Source organism: Ochotona princeps, chromosome 4, assembly GCF_030435755.1.
Source record: "Ochotona princeps isolate mOchPri1 chromosome 4, mOchPri1.hap1, whole genome shotgun sequence".
NCBI classification, from domain to species: Eukaryota; Metazoa; Chordata; class Mammalia; order Lagomorpha; family Ochotonidae; genus Ochotona; species Ochotona princeps.
Genome location: NC_080835.1, coordinates 79,788,464 through 79,803,598, shown reverse-complemented (window position 1 = coordinate 79,803,598; position 15,135 = coordinate 79,788,464).

Sequence of the window (15,135 nt, the reverse complement as noted above, 5' to 3'; positions counted from 1 at the left end):
GACCCACAAGATGGGGAAGCAGCAGAGATATTGGAGGAGTGTTGCATGGTCAGACTGTCAGTGGTCAGCTGTCAGTGACTAATGATCAGAGCTCCACTGGCAACAAGATGGGGAGGGGAATTCACCAGGAATTCAGAATGGGAGGAAATCTTTGCAAACTACACAACCAATAGGGGACTAATATCCACGATCTACAAGGATCTCAGGCCCCTACCAGTGCCAAGTTGGTACTGTTTTCCCTGTGGGACCATCGCAGTGTGCAACAGGGAGTGAGTTTTCAGAACAAATTCACAAGGCTAACAGACTTATGAAAAATGCTCAGTCTCCCCAGTTATCAGTGAAATACAAATGAAAACCACAGTGAGGTTCCACCTAACTCCATTACAATGAGACTGTCATACATTCAGAACTCTACTAACAATACCTGCTGGCATGGATGTGGGAACAAAGGTACCTGCCTTCACTCTTAGTGGGAGTGTAGGCTAGTACAACCTCTATGGAAAGCAGTATGGAGAGTACTAAAAGAACTGAAAATGGACCTGGTGTATAACCCAGCTATCCCACTTCTGAGAATACGTCCAAAGGAAATTAAATCTGCATATGAGAAAGGGATCTCTAATCCTATATTTTCAACAGCACAATCTACAATAATAAAAACATGGAAACAACACAGATGCCACTCAAAAGAGGAATGGATAAAGAAATGGTTGTACATCTATTCCATGAAATACTACTTAATCATTAACAAGAATGAAATTCTACCACTTGGAACCAAATGGTCCCAAGTAGAGACCATTATGCTCAGTGAAATAAGTCAATTCCAAAAGGATGAACATCATATGTTCTCTCTGATATAAGGCAGCCTTCATGCAAAATATAACATCAATAGCCCTTTCAATATTTTTTGTGCTGCATATCATGGTTTTGAATATTTTTGTTTTTACTTTAACTCCTTCAAAGAAAGCTTTTTTTCTCACTAATTTCCTCAGTGGCTTACAGGTCACAAAGTAGCATTGTTTGCTTCAAGAAGGTTTTTGATTTTTTTTTTCATTTCTTCAGCAACACAGTGGTCATTCAGTAGCATGCTATTTAACTTCATGTTGTAAATTTCATATTTTTCTTCCTGCTGCTGATTTTGTTTTATGGATTTTCATTTAAGGGGATGTATAGTAACTATGTAATAGAGACTATCATATCCATAGTTGAAGCTATAGTGCAGTATGCATCTCTACTTCCAAATCAAAGATGGACACCCCAAGAAACTGTTCAATGTATCTTGACAATAGGATGCTGGGCTGTCTACCATTGTCCATACCTACAGTGGCAGGATACACTTAAATAGTGTATGGACTTATGGCTGTTTATGAAGCACTACACTATTTTAATCATATAGGGGAAATTAGTGTGGTGGGTGGGGACTTGGGACTAGGGTAGGTATACTTACTGGCTTTTGATTTCTGTTTGCCTGGTATATCTTTGATAGTCCTTTAGTTTCAGTCTGTGTGTATCATTGTTAAGTACACTTGTTTTAGGCAGTGCATAGTGGGGTTGCAGTTTTTTAATTCAGTCAACCTTAATCCCTTGGCTGTATGATTTCATCCATTTACATTCAAGGTTAGTATTGATAGGTAATAATTATGATGTAACTTTGTTGATTGGATATTGACTCTATCTGTTCCATTAGTGAATGTGGTTTTGTAGTGTGTTTTCTTTTTTTTTTTTTTTTTAAAGATTTTTATTATTGGAAAGCCGGATATACAGAGAGGAGGAGAGACAGAGAGGAAGATCTTCCATCCAATGATTCACTCCCCAAGTGAGCCGCAACGGTCTGGTGCGCGCCAATCCGATGCCGGGAACCAGGAACCTCTTCCGGGTCTCCCACACGGGTGCAGGGTCCCAAAGCCTTGGGCCGTCCTTGACTGCTTTCCCAGGCCACAAGCAGGGAGCTGGATGGGAAGTGGAGCTGCCAGGATTAGAACCGGCGCCCATATGGGATCCCGGGGCATTCAAGGCGAGGACTTAAGCCGCTAGGCCACGCCGCTGGGCCCCAAGACATTACTTCTTTTTTTTTTTTTTTTTTTTTTTAATATTTAATTTTTTATTGCACACATCAACATTTTACAGGAAAGATAAAGAACCCCTTTGTGTTACACTGCAATTATATGTTTTCTGATATTTTTCAATGGGGAGATCAAAAGTTTTTACACAAATATATAGTAAGTATATAATATATATCCTGATGAACATTTTTGAGTCTTGTTTATACACTTCTTGCATAACACTGTATTTATTACCAATATTATTTAAGAGCTATATAGCAGTTTACAATAGCAAGACACCAAAATTATTTATTCATTTCTCAGCTAATGGACTTAAAAAACTGTATGTATGGAATTCCTATAAAAATCTTTGTACAAGCAGTTTCCTAATATTTTTCTAGGTATATGCTACTGAAGGTGAATCAGTATTTCAGAACACAGGTCAGGAGCAGGAATTTGGCCTTGGCGTTGAGATGCTAGCATTCCTTACCACAGTGCTAGTTCAATCCCAAGTTTGGTTGCTGACTCCAGCCTACTCATGTGTACCTTGGGACAATCTCCAGCAGGCCATAGTGATGGTTCAAGTCGCTGGACTCCTGTCACCCAGCAGTCTTGGCCTGCTTGTCCAGTTCCTACCTTCTACCTCAGGAAGCTATAGGCAGCTGGGAAGTGAACCAGCAGATGTATAGAGAATCTACTTCTCATATTTTTTTAATTAAAAGTTTTTAAAAATTAAAAGTTTAAAACCCAGATTTCATTCTAAGAATTTTCATTGTCTGACCCCTTCATAAATTTGTCTAGGAAAAGTTCTTACAGATTGCAATCCATTTTCAAAAAAAAATATTTAGCATTTGTGCAACACAAATAGGTATTCTTAACCTTTTAGTACTCAACTTTTGTTTTTGTTGATCTATCTTGTCAATAACTTTTTCATTGCCTTGAGGCTGTCCTATTACTGGGATAAAAACTGTGGACTTTTATTTTTACTCTTCTATTTAACATTTTTAATTCATCTAGAATAAACTCCATTATTACACATGAATATCTTTCATTGTAATGCTATCCAGCTAATCTTTTCACCACCAGTTTTAAGTATTCATTCCAAATGGCTTATACTAGTCTTGAACTTTCCCACTCAACAATGGAAGATATTTAGCGACCAAGTTTCTTTTTTAATTTATCTTTCCTTACTCTCCTTTATGGTCTACCATATATTTGTAAAGCTAAACAAAATAACCCAATTGTAATGCCAAATGTAACTGACAAATCTACATGTTAATTCACACTGGCATTACTTTGGATGTGACTTCATTTATATTATCTAATTCTCACAATTTTGTGCAGCATCATTTCCATTTTATGCATTCATGAAAAGGAAGATCAGACTATTGGTTAGTAATGAAGCAATATTCCCTATTTACCACTTTTGCATTATGCCAGGATGCTTCGGATACATGACAATTTTAAGTTTAGCTTCTTTAGCTTGCTTCTATTTAAACATCTTGCTTAATTATTACTTCTTACATTGGAGTCCTTGCGTTGCCTTCTCAGTTCTCCTTCCTGTCTATAGCTCCCTGCCGATGGACAGCCCAGGAGTCAGCACAGTTATATTTCTGTTTTTCCCTGTGGGAGCCTTGGACTGACTTCCTAGCACTGCTTTCAGTCTCAGCCCAGCCTGGGTTTTTGTGAGCATTTGAGCCTGAACTAGCTGCTAAGAGCTAGTTCATATATTTGTTTCTGTCTTTCAAATAGTATGTCAAAATTTAAGAAAATTGAAGTTTATTTTGGTGCAAAGAGTTGAAATCCATGTGTAGATCTTTTATAATATGTATTTTCATGAACTTCAAAAGAAAGATCTGTTTATTTGAAAGGTAAGATGTCAGAGGAAGTAGGGGAATCAGAAAGAAAAAAAGAAGGAAGGAGAGAGAGAAAGTACCACCTGATGGTTTACTTACTAAATGGACACAGAAGTCAGGTGTTTCTGGCCCAGGCTGAATCCTGAAACCAGGAGCTCCATTCAGGTCCCTCAGATAGGAGGCAGGAACCCAAGTACTTAGGTCATCTTCTGTCCTTTCCCAGGCACAATAGCAGGAAGCTGGATCACAAATGGAGAGATTGTAACTCACACTAAAAGTTTAATACTGGATGCCGGTGGCCACAATGGCAACTTGACCTAATGGGCCATAATACCAGTCCTCTGTGAACTTTAAGAAGATTCCTCATATTCACTAAATGCTACCATCTCTGTGACCTGTTTTACCTTGAAGTCAATTTTGACTAAATTTTAAACCTCAGTTTGCATTTTCTTTCTTTGACCTATGAAAATTGTTACATTGTTTTCTGGCTTGAAATATTACTATCAGAATATTCATTCTAATTCAGTATTCTTACTGTATAAATTTTTAAAAATCTTTGAAATTTTCTGGTTTATTGTTAATAATTTTGTTTATTTTCTTTCTACTCCCTGTTTTCCATTATGTATTTCTTTGGTCTTATTCTTGTATTCTTTCAACTTAGAATCCAAAATATTTTTTCTTATTCTTTTCTGAAATAACAGCTATTTATATATTAATCTGTGTATTCATGCATTGTCTGAATTTTTATTTTTATTGTTTCAAGTTTCAATACTTATATTGAAATTTCAATTATCTCATCTTGGAACATTTGAGACAGTTTTTTCCTTTGTGGCAAATGTGAATTTTTTTAAAGATGTATTTATTTTTATTGGAAAGTCTGATATGTAGAGAGGCAGAGAGAGAAGATCCGCCATGTGATGGTTCACTCCCCAGGTGGCCGCAATGGTCGGAGCTGAGCTGAATCTGAAGCCAGGAGCGAAGAGCTTCTCCTGGGTCTGTCATGTGGGTATAGAGTCCCAAGGCTTTGTGGCATCCTCTACTGCTTTCCCAGGGAGCTGGATAGGAAATGCAGCAGCCAGGACGTGGACCAGCACCCAGATGGGATCTGGCACACACAAGGCAAGGACTTTACCCACTAGGCTACTGCACTGAGCCCCACAAATATAAATTAAAAAAAATTATGAGAGGCAGAGAAAGAGTGAGAGCGAGCGAAAATTCTTAACATGCTGGTTGATTCTCCAAATGCCTGTGAGACTGGAATAAGGTCAGAGCTGGGAACTCAATCCAGGTCAACTATGTGGGTTCTAGGAAGCCCTTCTTTCTGAATTATTACTGCTGTTCCTCTAGGCCTGTGTCAACAAGATTTGGGTATTGAACCCAGCTGTTCCAATGTGATATGTGGGCATATTTAGTTCTGTGGGTAAAGCAAGAACATAGTTGATACCTTTTTTTCTGTTTTTATATCATTTATCATATTAGCCCAAAGACTGTCAGATACTTTGTGCTTCATTATTACACTGTGATAGAAAAAGTTAGCAAATATTTCTGATCTTAAGGAACAAAATCTTTGGTGAAATAATCAGACCAGAGGGAAATGCTCCTAGGATTCGAGTTTGACAAAATATAGTTTAGAGAAAAAAATATATATTTATGAGATTATCTGGAAATCTGGTGTTTCTCAATTTCTAGCTATGAACAAAGGACAACATCTCTGAACCTGTGGGATGAGGTTGGTGGCTTATCCCTAATAGCTCTAAAATTTAAAACTATGTTCTAGTCTGGGTTCCAGAAAGCTAGGAGCTCTTTTAGATGATATTGGATGAAAGGGGGTGAGCCTGGTGCAATGGACTGACAGCTTAAATAGAATCCAAGAGAAAATCATTAGCAGCAAATAGCTTCCCAGTAGTCATAGATTCGTGAAATCCCACCAGCTGCTGTGACCTTCACTTCATGCCAGCTCCCCTCCATGTTTGAATCCCCACTCATTCTGTTCCTCCCACACACCATGTTCCTGCTTTCCTCCCTTCCTACTCATTGTAAACTCTCTTCATTTAAGGCTCAGATCACATCTACCCTCTATTGGCATTTTTCCTTTCTTTCTTCTTCTGTTCACTGGATTTATGATCATTACCAGGCTTATATGTTTAATTATTCCTCAAATAGCTTAATGCATTTAATTTATTTTCAAGAAAAATTCACATTCCTAGAAGACTAAGGTATATACCTTTATGATCTTCACATCCTCCTCAGGAACTAGCTGGCATGGGTGTGGTACCAATGTTAGAAAAGATGGATGTTCAACTGGAAAGTTGCTGTTGTAGGAAAATTTCTGGCAGTTTCTTCTTGGAAAACCTTCAAGTGTCAGGCCATGCATAACGCCTTTCATGTGAATCTGAAATCTACCACAGATGTTCCTTGGTTATAGCTTTTTAATTTTCATGTTGTTAGCACTGACGGGTGACAGTCATGGTTGAGGGGGTGGGAATTAGAGATGGTGAATTTTAAGGACTGTGATCTTTTCCTCTCAAAACCACACAGAGCTCACCTTTAATTATTGGATACGGCACCCCTTAAACAGAGGCTGCCACCGAAAAGCTGCCTCAGCCTCAAGTGGACAGATTCCTTTTCATGAAACCACTTTCCCAGATCCTAATAGCTTCCTGCTGAGCTGGTCTGGCTGCAGCTGCTGTTTCTCAGCAGTCTACAGATGAACCACTCCACTTGAAGCTCAGTACCAGGTCATCCCTAAAGCCTTTTCCAGATCGCCCTTGCAGAATAATGGGCAAGCTTGCCTGTGGGACTATTCCACACCTACTGTCAGATAGAGTCACCAAAGGCAGCTTTCCTGGAGACCTGCCAGGGAGCCACAATGAGAAATAGATTGGCTTCAACTCAGTCGGGTAGGAGCTGAGTATGGCAGATGCGTTGGATGCCAGAACTCTTGACTGCGAGGGAGGGCAAGCTTCACCCTATGGTTTCTGGCTGAGGGTTGAATTTCACTGTTAGAAAATCCCAGACTTCGCTAGGTCTGAGTATGTCTCTTAAACTTGTTGAAGGAATTCCTCCTATATGCAATACAACATGCTCATTGTCAGAAGATTCTTATACACATTTTTTGCAAATTCTTTGCAGAACTTGATTCTTGGTTCTTTTTATATAGTGCGCAACAGATTCAACAAATATTTAAGAATATATGTTGAAGGTTTATAACTGTGACTGAAGATAAACATGTATATTTTCTTGATTTCAGGATTTCATTTTTTTTTTGCCTAAAAACATTGATTCAACTGGAATTAATTTTAACATAAGGAAGTAAGTAGGGATGTTATTTTCATTACTTGAAGGGACACTCTGTCATGGCAGAAACTAATAGTTACTAACTCACATTCATTTTTTTTTCTTCTTGGATATAAACTTCACTACATTTCCCAGTTTGTTTTGTAGTTAAATGTGGCCAAGAGGCTGAATTCTAGAGAAAAGATTAGGAATGAAATTAATGCAAAACAATGTTAGGCCTAGTTTTGAAAATTTTCTATGTGCTGATCATGAATTGGATATAGTTTTAGGAACTTAGGCTTAGACAGTTAAAGACTCACTTCTCGCTTAAAGTTACTACTGAGATTGGAAGAAAGTACTGTGAAGAGAGTGGGAATCTGTACGGGGCATGAGTGGAACACACAACGTAAACTGTAGCCAGTTTTGGAAACAGAGCATAGTGTAAACAGTGATGGAGTAGGTTTAGTGGCAAAGATTAAGTGGGCAGTGACCACACTGTGTAAAGCAAGGCTAAGGAGTTGAGTGTAAGGAGGTAAAAAATAATTTTGGTATCTTCAGGGATATGATGTCAGTCAAGTCAGTCCGGTGTGGATCCCCAGCACCAGTGGAATGCTGGACCAGAGACATATGGTCACTTAGTCGACAAGTTCAGTTCTGTGGGTGAGAGATGTTGAGGGTAGGGGTGAGGTGGTTTGAGAAGAGAGAGAACTGTGAGCTGAGCTTGATTTCAGGTCCTTAGTGTGGCCAGGCGATGTGACCCTCATTTGGACTGGGAGAGAACGCAGGGGAGACATGGGCACAATCTCATCCATGGGTGAAACCATGTGAATCTTGTCTGTATCCATCAGAAAGATGACTGCTTATCTAAAGTCTAGAGGGAGAATGCCTGAATAAAGCTCTAGCTTCTTGTGTCCTTTCACCAAAATTGTCAATTTGCAAGAATCTTTAGATGTTTTTCTATTGCATTTTAGGTAAATTTGGGGTGAAAGGTATAGGCTCAGGTTGCTTATTTATTCAGATCATTTTTATGCCTTCCTTTAATGAAGTTTTATGTTCCTGTTCACAAATCTGAATTTTCTTGCAAGTATAAATGAATGAGCATGATTTTTAAGAGGAAAGTTTAATCATGATGCTCTTCAAATTTTCCAAGGGTGTCAAAAGTTCTAGTATACAACATATACTAATGTCTGTTAATCTTTTCATGCTTTTTATTAGACAGTTTTCATCATTATCATAAGGAATGAATAGCTATGAATCATGGTTATCATAGTTTAGTAGAACGACTGATATCAGAAAGGTACCTGTCAAAGGCAAATGAGGAGACTTGTAAAAATGATGATTTCATGTTTATAAATTGTGCTAATGCCAGTGTTTAAGATATGGGAAAAGTTGCATGTGAAGGCTCCCTGGAGTACAAGTGTAGACATTTTGAAATTTTTATTCTACATGTTTATTAGGTCTTTCAAAGTACAAAGAAAGATAATAGAATCTTTTTGTTCATATAATTTATATTTCTGACCTTTAAAAATTTATCTGAAAAATTGCACATTCACTCAAAATTTACCCAAAGAATAGTAGTGAAATTATTAACAGCATTGCATGGTACTGAAACATGCCAAGAATAAAGTTTCTCAAATTTTATATAATTTTTTTTGTAATTTTGAGTTTTATGGTACAGTTCCATAGGGTCTGGGATTTCCCTACTCCCTCCTCGAATTTCCACCCCCTGATTGATTTTTCCCATATTATTTTACAATAGTATATTCCTTCATAAGCTGTCATAAGTCCATCAGTCTGCTCTCTGAGTGTGCCCCGACGTTGCTGGTACAATGTCAGACAGTCCAGCATCCCATTGTCTAGATATGTCCAACAGTTTCTTTGGGAGTCCATCCTTGATTTGGAAGTAGAGATGCATACTGTGTTGGATCTTCACGTTTATTTTTAAACATGTTAAAAAGCTTTTGGGTGATTTTCCATTAGTTTTAAAAAGCATACTTGTATATCCTTTATCTATTTTAAAACTATATGAAATCATGAAAAATTTTAACTTTTCATGTAGAATTTTATGCATTTAAAACATTCCTCATACATATTGAGTAGATAGAAATTTACTGATTTATATAAGGCCAGCATTTCTTTTTCTGTCTTTTTCTTACGAAGTGTAGATTTTCTTTTTATGATTCTTTCAAATAAATTTATACTTTTCTTAGTACAGTTCTGTAGTTCGTAGGTAATCCTTCATGTGTGCTAGGCAAAATAAATCTTTAATTTCACTAAAACATGATTCTGATTTTGGTTGGTGGCATTCCTTCCTTGCCAGGTTTTTCATATTTGGGTCTATGATTTTTTTTTTCATAACACCATCTGCTTACTTCTTGATCTCCTTTGAAACAGCCAGCATTCTTAGGTTAATGTATAGCATACTGAAATAAAAGCATGTGAGTTCTAAAATGTTGAAGTCATACTGCATGGATAAGTATTGCAAAAGCCAAGCCTTTGCCAACAATAAGCATACTTAATGTTTTTTCAGCATCATTCCTCCATTTTTTTTAATTTTTTTTCGTGGGTACATCACTTTGAAAAAAGCTTTGTATTTTGAGTTAATTATAGATTTACATGCAATTGCAAAGAAAACTACAGAGATTCTGAGTGTATTTAATCCATTTCCCAACAAAGATATCATACATAACTACAGTACCAGAGCAAGGATACTGAAATTGCTACAATCCACCAACATTATTCCTTTTTCTCCAGGTTCATATGTGCTCTGTTGTGTGTACTTGTTGGTATTTTATGAGTGTGTATTTTGGCTTTGTACAGTTTTTTTTTTTTTCGGTTGGTGTTTTTGTCGTTTGAGAAGTAGAAGTGTGTGTGGGTGAAAAATGAGCATGTCTACTGGTTCACAGCGTAAGTGCTGGCAATTACTCCCTGGTTGAGGCAAAGCTGGGAGCCAGGACTAGAGTTCAGTTTCCAGGCTGGAAGCAGAACCATCATTTGAACTGTCAACAGTCCCTCTCTGGTGTGCATTAGCAGGTAACTGGAGTTAGGAGTGTGGCCAGGCTTTGAACCCAGGCACTTGGATCAAGGGAACAGGATTCCTAAACCTTAGGCCAAACACCAGCCTCGTATGTTTTTATTTGTAACATTTTTGTTACTTAAAAAATATTAGCAGAATCATACAGTATGCATTTTTTATATTCAGCCAAATTCTTTGGGTATTCAAGCTGTTGCATATCTCCATAGTTCCTTCCTTTTATTGAATACTATTTCATCACTTGAATGTATCACAGACTTTTTAATCCATTTTCTCATTAAAGTCAGAGAAGTTGTTTCAAGTTTGGGTATATTACAAATAAAGCTATTATGAAACTTGCACACAGGGTTTTTAAATGATAATTATGCCCTTTCTTATTTTTGAATTTTATAGTGCAATTCCTTATGGTCTGGAATTTCCCTACCCTTTCCCCAAATTTCCACTTCCCAACTGATTTTCCCCATATCATTGCAATAGTATAGTCTGTCATAAGTCCATCAGTCCATCATTTAAGTGTGTCCTGACATTGCTGGTACAATGTCAGACAGTCCAGCATCCCATTGTCTAGGTATGTACAACAGTTTCATTGGGAGTCCATCTTTGATTGGAAGCAGAGATGCATACCGCATTGTATCTTCACATCTGAATATTATAATCTCTATTATGCTGTCACTATACATTCCCTTGAATGAGAAACCACAAAACAAATTCAACAATGGGTATGAAGTTAAAACAAACAAAAAAATTGCATCAATGTGGAGTTGAAAACCGTGCCACTGAATAACCAATGCATGGGTGAAGAAATACAAAAGAAAACACAAAAGCCTATTGGCTAAAACGATGCCACCATATGACCCATGAGCCAGCAATGAATTCAACAAGAGAAAAAAAATTATTTGAAAGAAATGAAAACAAAAACATCGAAACATATAGGATGCAGCAAAAACAGTATGGCAGGGGGTATTGATCATACAATTTGCATGAAATCTGCCTTACATCAGAGAACATGTGGTATTTGTCCTTTTGGAATTGGCTTATTTCACTGAGTATAGCAGTTTTTAGTTGGGACCATCTAGTTGCAAATGGTATAATTTTATTCTTTTTTAGTGGCCAAGTAATATTCCATGAATTAGATGTGACACAGTTTCTTTAACCACTCTTTCAACGAATAGCTGTGTTGTTTCCATGTCTTTGCTGTTGTAGATGGCACTGCTGTAATATAGGATAAGAGATCCTTTTCTCATTTGCAGTTTTCATTCCCTTTGGATATATTCCTAGGAGCAGGATAGCAGGATTATATGACAGGTTTATTTGCAATTATCTAGGCACTCTCCATACTGATTTTCACAGTGGTTATACTAGCCTACACTCCCACCAGCAGTGAAAGCTTTCCCAGGCCACAAGCAGGGAGCTGAATGGGAAGTCAGCCATCTGGAGATGAACTGGTGCCCATATGGGATCCCAGTGTATGCAAGATGAGGAGGACTTTAGCCACTAGGCTACTGTGCTGGGTCATGTACACAGGTTTTTATGTTAAGGTGAAGATCTTTGGGATAAATGCCTAAGAGTGCATTTGCTCAGTAGTTTATTGATTTGATCATGGAATTTAAAAAGAAACTCTCAAACTGTTACCAAAATAACTACTACTTGGTATTTCCAATGGAAATGTATAGATAAACTATTTTTTTCTGAGTTTTTTTTAGCATTTGTGTTTTTGTTTGCATTTCAGTCATATTGATAGGTATTAGTGATTTTTTGCTTCTCAGTCTGATTTTTTGAAAAAGTAGATGTTATATTTTTTCTATCGTTAGAACTGAAAAATAATAAATTCTGTTTATGATACAGAATAATTTTTATATACATATATACATGTATGAAATGATGATCACAATTAGCTAATTAACACATTTGCGGCCTCACATAGTTAACTGTTGTTTACTCTTCTGAAAATACTTAAGATGCATTTTCTTAGCATAATTTAAGTAGCAGTGCATTATTAGTAGTAATATTCACCTTATGGTATTGGTAACCGTCCCATCCACTCCTTGTTTCTGAGTTAAACTCATTTAGACTCCTTACAGTAGCTGTGTTTATGTGTGTGCCTTATTTCACTTAGTTTCATGTCCTCAAGTATATTCACTTTGTCACAGTAGCAGGACTTCCTTTTTAAATTTGAATACTATTTTATTTGATTATTCATCAGCGAATTAATTTCTTCTTTATTCATCTGTATTCATCAGTACATAGTTATCTTGGTTAATGTGGATAATGCTATAGCAAAGAAGAGAATACATACATCTTTTCGAAAGAGTAAGTTTATTTACTTTGGATCTATGTACAGAAGCAGAAATGTTGCATTATGTAGGTTTTATTTTTGTTTAGTTATTTAGCTTTCGGTGGATCCTGTACTGCTTTTCACAGTGGCAATACTAATTTATACTTGTCACCAATAATATACAACCATTCTTTCCACATCCTCACAAACATTTGTTACTTTTTCTTTTTTTCTAAAAAAAATGATTTTTAGAAGTATATGTATTTCTGCTTCTAACTTATTTAACAGTGTGTCAGCATTATAACATTTTGATTGTCATAGTTTTGTAATAGACTTTATAATTAAGAAGTAATGTCTTCCGTTCTATCTGTGCTCATCATTTCTTTTGCTATCTATGATCTTTTATGGTTCCACATGAATTTTAATTTTGTGTTTCTGAAAATAATATCATTAGAACTTTGATAGATTGTACTGAATGTTCTTTGCACATGATGACATTTTAACAGCACATATATGACACTAATTCATTTTTGTTTTATGTAGTTTCTCTACCTGCTGTACTTTTTAAGGATAAATGCTTTATTTTGTTTTTTAAAGGTATATTGATTTTTATTGGAAAGGAAGATTTACAGAGAGAAGGAGAGACAGAGAGGAATTTTCCATCTGCTCTTTCATTCCTCAAATAGTCACGATGGCCTGAGCGGAGCTGATGAGAATCCAGTAGCTTCTTCTGGGTCTTTCACATGAGCGCAGGGTCTCAAGGCTTTGGGCCATTCTCTGCTGTTTTCCCAGGCTACAAGCAGGGAGCTGAATGGGAAATTGAGTGGCCATGGTACAAACTGGCACTCATAGGGATGTCGGCGCTTGCAGGTTGAAGTTTAGCCCATTGAGCCATCACACCTGCTCAAAAGATAAATGTTTTAAATGCTTTCTCTATGTACACTAAGTATCATTTTTAGTAATGCTCTAATTTTTGTTTAAACTGTTGAGAAGGGAAGCCTGTTATATCTTCCCTGATTCTATTCATTCTCCAGTTACCAATTCATTTCTGTCAGAGACTCCCTGCAGCTTTTCCTGAAGGATGTATTTATGAGAAAACAATTTGTAGTTTATCTCTGTCTTCATCTGGTTTCTGTTACTATTCGAAACTGGATGATTTATAAAGAAAACTTTGACTCATGGATCTCGAGTCTGAGCAGTCCAAGGACAGTACCTGGCAAGGGCATGATGCCATGGAAGGGGAAACAGCAGGCAACTACCAGCTTCCTATAACTCACTCTGGTGGCACCTACGGTGGTTCTACATCTAATGTGGTTCAACCCAGTGTGTTGAAACAAAAAAACACCCATTCCATTGAACAGCCTCCTAACACTTCTTAAGTTACCAACTTGCAACGTTACCACACTACTAACAAAATTCCACATGAATTTGGCAGCAAAGTAAGTATGTCCAAACTTCATCTGAGGATGTCTGTATTATCCTTTGCTGCCGAATTATCTGTCATCACATATGGAATTCATGGTCGATAGTCCTTGTCCTTCACTATTTGGAACATACATTATATACTTCAGGCCTCTAAGACTTTATTAGAAAAACCTGTAGTTATTTGCATTGGTAATTTTCTTGTAAATGTATTATTTCCTTACAGATGTTTTTAAAATTTGCTTTACCTCACTTCTCCGAAAGTTAGTTTTACTGTGTTCCTGTGTGGATTTTACTGTGCTTACTTTATCTAGGACCAATCAGCATCTTGAATCTGTGCATTTATGTTCTTTTTTATTTGTTTGCCAGATTTGGGGAGTTTTCAGCCCAGCCTTCTCCAGTTTGTCTCCTCTCCTTCTGGAATTCAAATGTTAATATTAGTTTTTCAGTTAATGTCTCTCAGGTCCCTGATGCTCTGTTTGCTTATTTTTTTTTCTATTTATTTTATGTCTGTTCTTCAGATTTGACAAATTCTTCTTTTTAAAGTAGAAATAAATTGGCGTGCTGTGGTGGCCTAGTGGCTAAAGTCCTTGCCTTGAATGCCTGGGGACCCATATGGGCACTAGTTCTAATCCCAGCAGTCCCGCTTCCCATCCAGCTCTCTGCTTGTAGCCTGGGGAAGCAGTCACGGATGGTCCAAAGCCTTGGGACCCTGCACCTGCGTGGGAGACCCAGAGGAGTTCTGGACTGCTGGCTTTGGAATGGCACAGCTGTGGCTGTTGAGGTCACTTGTGGAGTGAATTATTAGCTGGAAGATCTTCCTCTCTGTCTCTCCTCTTCTCTGTATATCTGACTTTGCAATAAAATGAAATGAATATTAAAAAAAATAATAATAAAGTAGAAGTAACTTAAACTGAACTATGCTCAATATTAGAATGAGATTCAAAAGGAAGGATTTGGTGAGTTTGAGAATTAAATACATGAAAATACACAAAGAAAGCACCAGTTTATATGTTAATATTTTACAATGTCAAATTCAAGACAAAGATCATCAAATTAGAAAATAATGGTATGCTATTTTAAGTTATAATTCAGTAAAAACGTTTTAAGTATCAGTCAAATATTGAATCCACATTTTATAACTTCTACACGTGAGAAAACGTGGTGTTTGTATGTGGCTTATTTCACTTAGCATAATGACATCCAGTTGCATCCATTTCATTGGAAGTTCCA